Source organism: Macrobrachium nipponense, chromosome 9 (genome assembly GCF_015104395.2).
Source record: "Macrobrachium nipponense isolate FS-2020 chromosome 9, ASM1510439v2, whole genome shotgun sequence".
Classification (NCBI taxonomy): domain Eukaryota; kingdom Metazoa; phylum Arthropoda; class Malacostraca; order Decapoda; family Palaemonidae; genus Macrobrachium; species Macrobrachium nipponense.
The window spans coordinates 82990662-83005785 of NC_061110.1; positions in this window are offsets into that span (position 1 = coordinate 82990662).

The window sequence follows — 15124 nt, forward strand, 5'->3', positions numbered from 1 at the left end:
ATGAAGAAATGAAATAAATAAAAGGAGAATAAATTATATGTTGAATTATTCGGTCTTACATTACAGATATGACGTTCACTGGACGTTCTTGTGAGTGTAAACACACTTTTCTTACTTGGATAACATTATTATGAAATTAGAGTAGGCTTCTTTTATTTATTTATCTATTTTATTTATTTATTTATTTTTGTGGGGCATTGGTATTTAATATCTTCGCCAGCCGAATGACTTTTTTAAAGAGAGTTTTATGGACATGTATGGTCGTCAGGGCTGCAAAAGGACCACGGAGAAATGTTTGAAATGTCAGGCCACACGAAAAGACTGGGATTCGTTCCCCTCTGCCATTTATGTGCTACTTGCAAGAGGAAGCTTAAAGCAGCGCTCCGATGAAGCGTTGTTACCTTTCGTCGCCAAACATCTTTCGACATTTCGTGATGTGGTATTGAGGGTTCACGTTGCAGTAAAATGTGACAGACACACACATACATATATATATATATATATATATATATATATATATATATATATACTATATATATATATGTATATATATACATATATATATACACACTTAGCGAGAGAGAGAGAGAGAGAGAGAGAGAGAGCAGGTGGGAGGTTCTTTTGTAACCATGTCTGCTCCTAATCTATATATATATATATATATATATATATATATATATATATATATATATATATATATATATATATATATTCTTGTTTGTTACAGTTATGGATGATGAACTTACCGCAAGGCTATGACTGATCTGACTCTTCACCTGTAAACCATGAATAAAAAGGGAAAGAATAAAGCCTAAGGCCTTACTTCAGAGGGATTTAGGAGATAAATTCTTGGTATAACTAAATTACATGTATTTACAGCACATCATCAGAAGATAAGGAGACATAAGACAGCCAACTGAGGTGCTGCTGCAGCACATAAAGTGACTAACAGGCGTTAAATGGTTCCCGGGAATCTCACTTCAATGGCACACTTCAGGGAGTTGTAATTGGTTGTTTTCTGTGCAACACACAGCAGGTCCGCAGCAACAAACACTCCTTTCCTAATTCTGAAGAGCTGGCTCCCTGTAGTCATACCAATTGGTAAAAGGTTGGTGGTGGGATAGGATTTGGCACTGGGATCAAGTTACTAAGGACTGAGATGAAGTTCCTGGTGCCCTTTAAGCCCTAGTTCAGCTCTGATAGGAAGGGGGGAGAGAAGGAGTGGGAAGCGGGTGACATGTAAAATTAACCGATGATAGTTACTAATTCTTAGTTTTTGAGGTCGCTGAGATGAATAGTGACACTTTGGATGACCTTTAAGTCCAACTTCAGCCCCAATAGTCGGGGTTGGTGTTGGGAAGGGGTGAATAATAACATGTATTAAATGACAGATTTCAGTGTAGAATCCATCGTTTTCGAGGTCCATGGGATGAATAGAGACGCTACTAATCCATTTAAGGCAAGTTCAGCCCCAATAGGAATATAGGATGAGAAGTGGTGTAATATAATATGCCAAAAATACTGGGCAATGTAGCTGAAGCAACTGTCTTAAAAGGAAAGGAAGAGAGAGAGAGAGACATATTATATATATATATATATATATATATATATATATATATATATATTATATATATATATATACGTATATTTGTGTGTGTGTATTTGGACGGTGTATTTTTTTAATTCGTCAGAACCTTGCACTTAGGATGAAAAGTGTGGAAATAGACCCAACTTAATAAGACGGCTAATGAACTATCTTTAAAAAATATTGATTAATCATACGAGTAAGACGTTTTTCTGCAGAACATTGAAATATCACAGTGTTCTATAGCATACATGGATGAACAAACTAAATAACATTTTAAGATTCCGTTTGATTTTCGAAATTTAATGGAAAAATTCCGATTGGCATCAAGCCGCCCCTTTCTACCAAAATCAACAATTCTCTTTGACATAGTCAACCTTACTTTTAGATTACAGACTTTTATTAAGCGTCAAGGAGAAACCATTGCCGGTTTCGTCAAAATTCTCTTTTGATCTGTGTTACGGTTTTCTCTCCATTATGTAGTTGTTGCTTCTAATTTTTACTCTCCTTCGTCTTCCCACGTTTGTAGTGTTCATTCTCCTTATATTTCATGTTGCCATGGTCTCCTGTCCGTTCGTTTACTGAATATGGTTTTTCCATTGTATAAGTCATTCGTATCTGTGCCTGATGCTTAGTTCTACATGCTTAGATAATTTCGTGTTATTTTATGCATCTAATTATTATCGGGCACAAAAGATTAGTTAATTTTGGTATGGCAATTAGCTATCACCAATTTTTAGGTGAATATTTTTCTTATATCACTTATTTTTTCATGTGACAGCTTCAGTTGTTATAGATTCTAGTCTCCCGCACGAGGAATTGATTTGGCAGTAATGTGCAATTAGCTTGTCTGAAAAGAGATGAGATTCAGTTCAAAAGAGCGCTCAGAAAAAGATCGGCCAATTTCCCTTTTTGTTTTGTAATGTAGATAATTTGAATTCAGATATCTTTTCTTTTACTAAATTTCCTGTTCCATAAAAGATGACTCTTGGGAGTTTTGAAAAGGGATTAAAAGGACAGATTTGCTAAAACATTTCTGTGGATTTATCATCAGTTATTGTCATCGTTATGTGCTGATATTGTTGAAAGGGTGATTTCATATCCTATGTCTGTTGTTACCTCTATTACGGTTGGTTGACAGTTGATCACTTCGCTTTTCAAATCAGGTTGTAGAGGGCAGTACAAAATGGGGAATGGCTTCCAGTTTTAGTTGCTCTTGCAGGGAAATGATTAATTCGGAGCTTATTCATTGACAAGGAGTTCAAATTATAACTCGCCGCACATTATTTTGTTCCTTAGAAGAAATAGTGAATCTGCAAGTCTTTAGTTGATCTTGTTTAAAGGATAAGAATATTACGTCTAGGTTACCTTAAGGTTAAGAAATATATATATATATATATATATATATATATATATATATATATATATATATATATATATATATATATATATATATATCCATTTCCTCTACACTTTTGATAACATTGAGTTTGGACATATTAAACCCTTTTCATCTACTGAACGAACTGATATTACCGCCATCTATCTGGGAGATCAGTGGTGGGTTCCAAAATAGAATGATAGAAAGGGTCCAAAGTGAAATCATAGTAATCCTTACAATTTAAGCTTAGATTAAAGGCGCATTTCTATGACTCTTCAGGCTTCAGGGAAGTTTCGCTTTCCTTACGAGGAATTCTCGTTTCACATGGTTTCTTTTCCTGTGTTCACAAACCTTACATCGCAAACCCTGTTCTTACGTATGCCTGCGTATGGGACGTTTTCTTGACAATTTTTATGCTGCTGTAATTGAGAGAGAGAGAGAGAGAGAGAGAGAGAGAGAGAGAGAGAGAGAGAGAGAGAGAGTTGGAAGGTGTGGAGTCGAATTGTTAATGTGGGCTGCATATGCAGGGGTATTCACAATGGTTTACTCTAGCTGCACCTATGATTTTCTTCATTTCAATTTATTCTTGTGAAGTTTTTTTCGGCCGTGCATACGGATAGTAGGACGCATCGGCGTATGTTAAGTGTTCAGAAAAACAATTTGTGTGTCTCAGCTCATATGCTAAATAAGCTTTCGTATTTAATTATATTAATTAACAAACCAAAATACATACATGTAGATATATAAAATATAGTTGAAATATATTTGTAACAGAAATTGAGAGGCAGGTATGGATAGTGGTACCCAGACAGTAGGACAGTAATCCATCGGTGGTAGAAACATGAAGCATTTGGTGTTAATAGTATTATATCTTTAAATATAAGGACTATTGTGAACTGCTTTTTGACTATTTATTAAATACTACAATGCAAAATTATAGTAAAATCTTACAGGAGGTACTATCAGGTCTTACAGTGGATCATAGATGTTTTGCATATTGTGAGATGTTCTACATTCTAATTATGGTTTCGCTAAGGTCCAATTTTATATTCAAGTGAATAAATCTTATTCATTTCTCTCTGATTTCTTTTAACGATAGTAATCAATTCATTTCACTTTGATGAGAGATCAATGTTGTCACAGTCAAGTATCAGTCAAAAAAAAAAAAAGTATCACAACAATGTATCATGGACGATGAATGAAGTTAAAATCCAGGTGACAAAGCTTTTATCTGTCTTCAGATATTCGAATCGAATATCATGAATGTTAAGAAAAAATGCGTTGATTTGAAATATATTCAGAAGTGCCTTTAAATAAATTTCAGCAAGCTTAGAAATTACTGGAATGATGGAAATTGGCATTTAATATTACACTAGGAGCCTTCATTAACGTATGGAGGCAGAGCTGCATTACATTATGTGCTCATCTTGAAATAATTCTCAGTTAAGGAGAAAATTCCCTATGTATCTAGGATACGTTTAATATCCATCGTGGAAAAAGAGCAAATATCCGTAGAGGTATTTTAACCAAATGTTTTAGGTTTGAGTAACAGTTCCCCTTTCTTTGTTAGTAATGTAGAATTTTAGTGAACAGGAAAAATATATTTCAGTTATTTCTGGTTGCATGGATTCCATGTAGTATTATTGTTTTAACTTCTCAACAAATCTCTGCACCTCTCAAAAAGTTTCTTACTTTTTATTTCGGCTTGTCACGGTCTAGGTGTCAACATAAATCATCAAGACGAGTTAATATGTTTGAAAAAAAATTTTTTTATGATGTTGAGAAGCTTTAAAACAGGCCATTCTTTATAATGGTGCAACCATTATAGTGACAGGTTCTCCATATTACTGGGAATATATTCTTCATTAGAATTTTCTTTGCATGATGGTCCAGTGAATAGACATTTTATTCCTAATGCAAAAACTACATTTAGTATAAGAAAAAGATAGTTTTAAAAATGTGATATCTTTACCACCTGAAAGCAATAGACGATTAAGAGAATTAAATAGGAGGCTTTCTGTGTCAACCAGTAACACCTGAAACAAGATATTCCCTGTAATTAGCTTTGGAGTCGCTAGAGATAATCAAAAGTCGTTTCCGGTGGGCGGATTGTGGCATTCACGCAATGGCATTTACTCCGTGAAGCATTGCAGTTATGCAGTAGTTATCGCTTTTTGAGGTTGTAATTAACTCCAATTACAGTTCACATCTAGTATTATTTGATAAATAATGTGTGACATAAAGTGTTTTTACAGTCACATTCACAATCGATAGTTAGATACAATATTTAAAAAAATTTACCATTACGTCGTCAACTCGCCTCCAAAATTGCAGTGGAGTCTTTAGCGAAAAACTTTGATTTACAAGCTAACCAATTTAAATTTCAAACAAATATTTGCTCTGCTTTCGCGCTCTTTTCAACGTATGAGAATTTGGGGCGAAAACTGGGAACTTTATTTAAATACGAGCAAAAGTCTGGAAAATGTAATCAATTTTTTTAGAAATAATTTTCTTATTATAAAGAAGCTACTTTCCTAGTGAGGAATAAGATTGATCAGAACAAGATAAACGTTAGGGTTACAATCATAATTAACTGGTTCTCTGTAAGGGATCTTCCAGCACAGTCACTTCATTTGTGTACTGTGATCGCATTATTTCATAGTCACGAGATTCCAAGACGCCCTCAAAAATTGGAATAATGAAGTGGCACGAGGTAGGGAAGGCCTTATGGAGGAAATGCTTTTTAAATGGAGGATGAGCCTTTATCCTTGAGGCCAGTAGCTCTATCACTTTTACCTCTGTAGGACTTAGAAAATGAGGCCGTAGCTTCCTCATCGTCAAATAGTGTGGGGCGAAGTTTACAACCCTGTGGCATCTGACTTATGTTGTAAAAAGTTAGAGAAGAGACAAATTATATATATACATACATACATAAATACATATATATATATATATATATATATATATATATATATATATATATATATATATGTATGTAGGATATACGTATAATTTGCAGCATTACTTTTTTTGCTTTTAATGTATAACATAATAATAATTCACTGATTTCCGTTTTACGAAATATTTCACCGCAATTATAGGGAATGCCAATTTTAGGCATCTTTAGTTTTATATATATATATAATATATATATATATATATATATATATATATATATATATATATACTATATATATATATATATATATATACTATATATATATATATATATATATATATATATGTATATATAATTATGTATTCTAAAGATACCTGAAATCGCCATTCCCTACTATTGCGGTGAAATATTTCGTAAAAACCAAATCAATGGATTATTGTAATAATAGTTATTCATAACAGGCATTAAAATATAATGCTGCAGTATGCATCCAGTCATCAGTGTCAGCTTCAAGTTAATAAATCAAATGAATATATGTTTTTTATTTTTACTTTTTTTTCTTTATTATTTTAAGATTTATTTCGTGAACATTTCCCATAAAAATTATCATATTATTTAAATATGTAAAGCAGTATTAACTTTTCTTTTGATTTCTTCTCTTTTTTTCCATTATCTATGACTACATTTTCCAGTATATCCTGTAAACATTTATTTTATGTTTTGTTACTAATATTTATTTTAAAGCAGTATGCATAATTGATTATTACATCACCAGTACATTCTGCTATTACTATCTTGAGCTCTACTTAATTTTATTATTATGCCATTGGTACTTCTCTTATTGCTATTTTGACCCATACTTTATGACTTAATTATGTGACGTTTACGTCTGCGATACAACCTGTTTGTGTTAATAAGTGCAAAAATGCAGTAGAAAGAAAGCACCTGCTTGAATGTTATTTGACTTCTTAGTCTCACATTATATACACGTTCTTATTGTTATAACTTCTCAACATTTCTGCCAAGTGTTTGTTTTCTCTCAACAGCATTCAACTTAATCGGTTTTGAGAGATTTGAACATCCCTTCATTCTCCACAAACTCATCATGGCATTTTACACACTACTCATATAGTCCTTCAACGTTGGCAGCTTTAAGCCTTGCATATCTTTCGAGGATTTTCTCCTTGTATGTTCTCAGTACTTCCACCTTATCACTTCACATGTCTTGATTACCTTTACAGCTATATTTCTCCCATCAGTATTAAAGTTTTACATTACCAAAAAATGATCATATATATTTCCACCGACGCCTCATTCCACCGTTAGATAAAATACCTCGCTTTTATGCACTTTGATTAATACAAAGTCTAACTTTCCATAAGAAATCTTTTCTTTCCTAAGTGTATTTGAGAATGATTTTCGTTTTGAATCGTGCAAATCCAATAGTGAGACCCCCATTCAAATTAAAGTTCTGTAAGGTTTTAATTTCATTTACTCTATAATGCTACCACACCCTCTCTTCCCGTATCATCCACCTTTGCATTTGAATCAGTTGACACGATCACAGTTCAGACTTTCTCAGGGAAAGTTTTTCATATTCACTTTTTCAAACCTGGCCGATAGACGTTCCCTGTGATAGCTTTTTTTCCCTACTATGCTCAATCTTTTAAATACTCACACACACACACACACACACGTGTATATATATATATATATATATATATACTATATATATATATATATATATATATATATATATATATATATATGTATATATATATATATATATATATATATATATACGTATATATATATATATATATATATATATATATATATATATATACACACACACACAGACACACACACACATGTATATATATATATATATATATATATATATGTGTGTGTGTGTGTGTGTGTATAATATGATTAAGATGGTAATGATCGCATTAAGTATTGTAATCAAAAATTTTATTTTACTTTCCAATAACTAACTTTTACATGCACAATGGGACGTCTATTTCTCCCCCTGCAATATTCACGATGGCATTATAATCCTAGGTGAGAAATATCCTGTCTGGGCATAATATTTTTTTCTGCATGCGCTCTTTGTAACGTCAGAGAAAACACTTCCCCTTAAGCATCGCTGTGTCATTTTGAATAATAAATGATCACGCAGCAAAATTCTCCTCCTGAATTTTATGATTAACATATCTGCTTCTCGGATAAGTACTCTTGGAAATGTTTCAAATATTTCTTTATTCTTTAATTTTCTGTTGTTGTTGATGATGTAATTTCTTGGAATTTATTCTTCTTGGCGTTAATGACATCGTTTTACGTCCTGTCTTTGTTTATATGAGTTTTATGATGACACGTTATCCATTATTTAATGCTTGAAGAAAATTAAGTAATGTCCTTATGCATTTAGTAGAGTACCTCAATGAAATTCTGCTCGTGTCCAAACGTTGTTATGTTGAGAACGAAGCTTCCATGAGTAATAAATATTGAGATGAAGGATGAAATGTTTATTTGTGCAGAAAACATTAAATCTTTATCAATAAACTTATGCTTTGATAATAGCAATATACAAAAGAAGATAATCTGCGCAAGCTCAGCAGACTACTTGTTCAATTATTTTGTTGTTGAGGAAGAATGCACAGAAATAATGACCACAAAGAACTAAAATATTATTATTATTACTATTAGTATTATCATTATTGTTATTGAATACAATAGCTGTTTCAATGGCATTTAATTTATATAGAATCTTCTCAATTTTTCTTATTATCTTTTTCTCGTCAGCATGTAGCTGGTGTATTAAGTTTCCTAAGGACATGTAAAGATTTTCATTTGTCTTAGGTTTATTCCTCTAACGTGTCGACAGCGCACAGGCAGTCATCTATGAGAGTTTACAGTAAAGTGAATTAAGATACGTTTTACAAGTATTTATAGCATGCAAGGTGTGTACAATTGGTGGGCGGGTCGGTGGGAACGGATTTTAATTGGTCGTTGGATGGTAACGAAATCTCCCCCTGAGGCGTTTAGACCTACGTAGTTTGGACGGGGTTACCCCGTCCAAACTACGTAGGTCTGAACGCCTCAGGGGGAGTTACCATCCAACGACCAATGCTACTGCCCTCAGAGAAGGCCTCCTTCCTCATTATTATTATTATTATTATTATTATTATTATTGTTGTTGTTGTTGTTGTTGTTGTAATTATTATTATTATTATTATTATTATTATTATTATTATTATTATTATTATTATTATTATTGATTGATATCCGCAGCAAATATTTCAAAATACATCAAAATTTATACTATGATCTTTCGAGACCTTGTCAGCTCTACTAACAATGAGATATTTTTAAATTCCGAGGTTTGCTGGGTAATTTGGAAACTCAGAATGGAAACAGGAAAGATGAAGACACTTCAGTGTATTGACAACTGGGCGCCATAAACAGTTATCGTAATGCCTTGCATATGTTAGTAGTTTTGCAGTAATTTTCAGGTAAACCTGCCAATCGTCTACCCTTATCAAAGGTCAGTGTTTCGTTTGATTGTTTTTTTTTTTTTTTTTTTGGGGGGTGGGGTGGGGGGGGGGGGGGGGGTCGTTGCGTGGTTTCCGACGTATGAAATACCCGCAGACTCAGTTTAGCAAACTAACACGGGGAAATGGAGTTCATCGTGCCAGAGAGAGAGACATATGGAAGTAACTCTGACACGTCTCCGATAGACCATGTTTGTGCAGCACACGGACACCTGAAGAATAACTCGCATGACTTATGCTCCTGAACACTCTTGAGTATAAAGTAATGATAACAATGAAACATTTGCTGTGCAAATGTCCGAAGTATATTCAGCAGCGACTATCAAGTTTTGAAAATAAACCGATGAGTGGAATTTCGTAGTTTAATTGACAAACTATTAGAAAAAATTACATATAAATAAAAGGAAATCCTTCGGGCCAGCCGATGAGTGGAATTTCGTAGTTTAATTGACAAACTATTAGAAAAAATTACATATAAATAAAAGGAAATCCTTCGGGCCAGCCCATTTCGAACTAACAATCATCTCAGTGGTCAGGCAAAACTATTTTGATAATAATAATTAGGTTTAAGAGGTTGTTTGCAAACAGTCCAATGGATTGTAGTCTTCTATTTTCTCTCTCTCTTTTTTTGTCGTTTATTGTTTTCCAAAGCATTTTGGAAAATTCTGTTTTAAAGATTGCAGATTCATAAAATAATCTAGGCAGTTTCTCGAAAGAATTCATTTTAGATATTGATATGTTTTGCCGAAAGGTTTATTGTCGATTTCACTCTGCTTTTGATATGATGAGAATTGAGAATCATTATCATTATTATCCACATGCAACATACCCAAAAGGCTCCGTAACACGCGAAGCAAAAATCAGCTGAATATAATGTTCATATGAGGATAAAAGCAAAACTTTTCCTTACTCTGGTATTCTGTCTGGGTACGGCATATTTATTTTGAAGATTTATTGCTTCCAGCAGACTTTTAACAGAAGCCCTACTTTCTGAATGTACCACAGTAATAATTGATCATCAACACTCGAAGTCTTTCACTAGTTTCGGCAATTTCTTTTCACTATCCACACGGAGTACCGAATCATGAGTGTTTCTAAAAGATCTCGGCTCTTTAATTTAGTCAACCATTATAATACGACTTTCAGGTTTTACCTTAGATTTATTGTCATTCAGCTAATTGTATAGTTATGTGATTACATTTTGGTGTTTAGTTTATGCCTTACTTCCTTCACGATTTTCCGAAAAAAATGTATAATTGTTACTTTATGGGTTTGCATAGAGTGGAAGTCCCTCCTTTAAATTTTCATTTTTAACCTTATTGTCGGTTTTTTTTTTCCTTGGCATTTCATAATAATCACCATCTTTTGCAGAATTAGTATTATGTATCGTTTTCTTGTATCACAAACAACCTTTTACTATTTGCATTTCTTATTTCATTATTTCGCGAACTTTATCTTCATGATTGTCTACTTTATTATTCGAGTGTTCAGTCCGACCGAATTTCAAAGACTTCACTAAATTAGCTATATGAGCTTCCTTAACAATCTTCTGTAACAGGCTAACTCTGTCCATTGTCAAATACATTGTCTGATTTGACTGTTAGATTGTATTTTCATGTTATTTATTAGCGTATACTGTTTCCTAAAATGCGTATTTTTTTCTCGTAATTTTTAAAAATGATATTAGCAATAGCCATTTTTGTTGAATGGTGTAAAATGGTTCTTTCGTGTACTTTATAAATATAAATTAGAACTTGATCCTTAAAGGATTGAAATATAATTATTTTCGTATTTACTTATTCCGCAATGTACATTATAAATGAAGCTTTTATGTTTTCCATTCCAACGCGGCGGCGGCGATAAATCTGCAACTTGTTATCAGCGTTAGTGCCGCTGGCGATCGATGGCAATCCCGCTCGCCCGGAAAAAGGGTCATTTGTTAGGTGACCGAGAGGCGCCAGGGTCATATTCACCCGAGGTCAAAGATGCTACGTTCATTGAGGGAGTCTATCGTTCGTGACCATTTTTCCTTAACATTTTATGTATTTTAGGACACTTATGTATTTGATTGTTTTTGAAACCAGTGAGAAATTGGCAAGTATCTCAAAATGGTTTCTCTCAGTGTCCTACACCTAGTTGATGATTATAGGACCAGCAATTTTCAATCCAGCCGTTTTTGTTAAAAGATTAAAATTACTGTAGTGACTGCTGTACCTATGTTTGAATTGCTGGACGAAATAAAGCTTCGGGCTTCCTCAAAGAAAAATAAAAGTTACGTAATTTTCTTCATACCATTATATAATCATGCAAATAGATGAGAATCTCCTAATTATTTTTGCATTATAGTTACCTTTTGTTATTGTAGATAGAAATGTACCCTATCATTTGTGTATCCCTTTTCAAGTTTTCAAGATATATTTGAAGAACTTGCGATAAAATGAAGTAACATTTAACTGGAGAGAGAGGAAAAGTGTACCAGGATGTTAATGGAAAACATGAAAAGAAAATAAAATATATTAAAGAAAGGCCGTGAACTACTAATCGTGAGAGTGTCGTCTGCTCTCCGGTCAATTTCGCTTTGTTATCTGGTACAATGAACACTGGAAATAACAAAAGGGGCGTGTAATGGGAACATTATATATGAATTGTTTATGGAAGCATGAAAAACTCAGATAATTCAAATCATCCCAAATTATTTATGTTAGCATTCAAAATACAAAGACAATTATATTCACAAATATGGTTTGATATCGAGTTTACTGACCATGGGAATAATTTACATCTAAAAAAAAAAAAAATTAATGTAAGTGTTTCTGCCTCAGCCGGGGATCGAATGAGGGCCTTTGGTTTTTATATCCAACGGTAATCAGTTGATTTTTACCACTGGGCTAACGAGAGAGAGATATAAGTGGATAACGAATTCAGGATTCGTAACAAGTATCGGTATCAACCCACCTCATCATCATAGGTGTGGTAAGGGTGAACACTTGGCTTATTATGTATTTTTGTCACTTATATACGTTGACATCGATTTGTCCTCAACCAAATGCACATGTTCGAACTCTGTTGGGGTACAAGCACAGGTAAGTGATTCGATGATATTTTATCTAAGTTATTTACACCAATAGTAATTTGTACTGAAATCTATTTCGTTTGTAAAATTTCCTCAGATGTTGTAAAGTTACCTACGTTTTATACTATTTGCTTATCTCATTATTGGCTTAACCGGATTTACTCACATTTAATTTTGCTTGGCAGGTATTAGGAAAATATTCTGTAGTTTCTGGGTATTGAGGTATTTATACATATGGCAGTCCATTCAGGTTGTCATGCCCTCGCGTGCCACGCTGCAGTGCTTATTACCATTTGTTGAGTTTCCCCTAGCTCCTTTTTATCTTTCAGTCCCCTGGTGGCTTTGGTATGTTCAAAATCTTTAGTGCTAGTAATTGCTGTCAAAATTGGTAATTTATTTTCAGTGTTTCCAATTTGATAGCGAATTCAGATGCTTCAGGTATTGCTGTTAGTGGGATACAGTTTGAAATGAATTTTTCTGTAGTTGCTTATTTCCTGGAGAACCATCAATAATTTCTTTTGAGTATCTCAGGCTGTGTTCGTCTAGTGCTTGAGCCAGTATATATATTACTATATTATATATATATATATATATATATATATATATATATATATATATATAATATTAAAAACTCTAATACCAAACTCTGTCACTGATATTCTTTGAGGCTCATTTTAAGTTTTTTTTTCAGATTGGCCGCAAATCTTTTTTTTCAATTATAATTTATATATAAATATATATTATATTTATATTATAATATATCTATATATATATATATATATGTATATCTATATAATACAATATATATATATATATAATAACATCTATATATATATATATATATATATATATATTATGTATATATATATATATGGATATATATATATATATATAATATAATATATATATATATATATATACATATATATATATAATATATATATATATATATATATATATATATATATATATAATATATTATATATATATATATATATATATATATATAGTATATATATATATATATATATATACATATAGCTATATATATATATATATATGTATATATGATATATATATATATATATAGAATATATATATATATATATATATTGAAAAAAAAAAGATTAGCGGCCAATCTGAAAAAAAAACTTAAAATGAGCCTCAAAGAATATCAGTGACAGAGTTGGTAATTAGTGTTTTTAATATATATATATATATATATATATATATATATATATATATATATATCTATATCTATATATATACATATATATATATATATATCATATATATATATATATAATATATATATATACATACATACATATATCTATATGTAATATATAGATATATAGAATAGATATATATATATATATATATATATTATATATATATATCTCATCATATATCTATATATCCATATATCTCTACCTCTATATATATATATGATATCTTTTTTTTACTACATATATATATATATACATACATATATATATATGTATATAATAGATATATATAGATCATATATATATATTGATATATATATATACTATATATATCATCTTATACTCTAATTATATATTACTATATATATATAATATCTAAGATATATCTATGATATATATACATCTATATAGCACAACCCACACAAACCCAGTCTCTGAAATTATGTGAGGTTCTTTCTCAGTTTTCTATTTTATTAATTTTTTTTTTTTTTTTTAGATAGGCCGCTAATCTTATGTTTTTTTCTCCACCTTTCTCTCATCCCAACAAATCATCTAAGTCGCTTGCACAAGACGTGTTATTGCTCTTAATGGATGTCGTCAGCCGCCGTTATTTATTTTACTACTTTCGTGTTGTTATGGCGTAGATATGTATTTATTCCGCTTTCTTCCATAACATGAAGCATTTTGAAGCATACTTGGTTCTTTCTTCTGCAATTATGATTTTCAGATAACATCCTCCTTGTTGTCGAATGATGCTACTCTCTCTCTCTCTCTCTCTCTCTCTCTCTCTCTCTCTCTCTCTCTCTCTCTCCCCAGAAAAATAATGTTGGTACTACAATTATTGGTATTTTCCGTTATAAATATACCAATGGAAGTGACCGTTATGGAGGTTAGAGTTTTTATTGGTTTTATGTTGACATTGTTATTACTGTCTTTGTTCTGTTCGTTCTTATTGATACTGTTACAATGATTTAAAAGTTTTGTTAGGAGAAGTGTTTTTTTATCCTGTGCCATGATAAACTAGGTTAACTTTTAGGAAAAGTTATCCATTTCTGTTATTTATTTATTTAATTATTTATTTATTTATTTTCTGTATGTTTGATGATTGGAGGGTGGATGATCAACATACAAATTTGCATCCCTTTAGCCTCAGTAGTTTTTAAGATCTGAGGGCGGACAGAAAAAAGTGCGGACGGTCAGACAAAGCCGGCAAAATAGTTCTCATTTCGGAAAACTAAAATATCAGTACTGAAATGCCGACTTATAAAACGCCAGTGGGCAAATCAAAAGAAATAATATTTAGCAACTTTCGAAAATATATCCTGAACACAATTCCCACGACTTTATAGTACAACAAAAGTTTATTTCTTCGAAAACAGCTAAAAAACCATAAAAAAGTAATA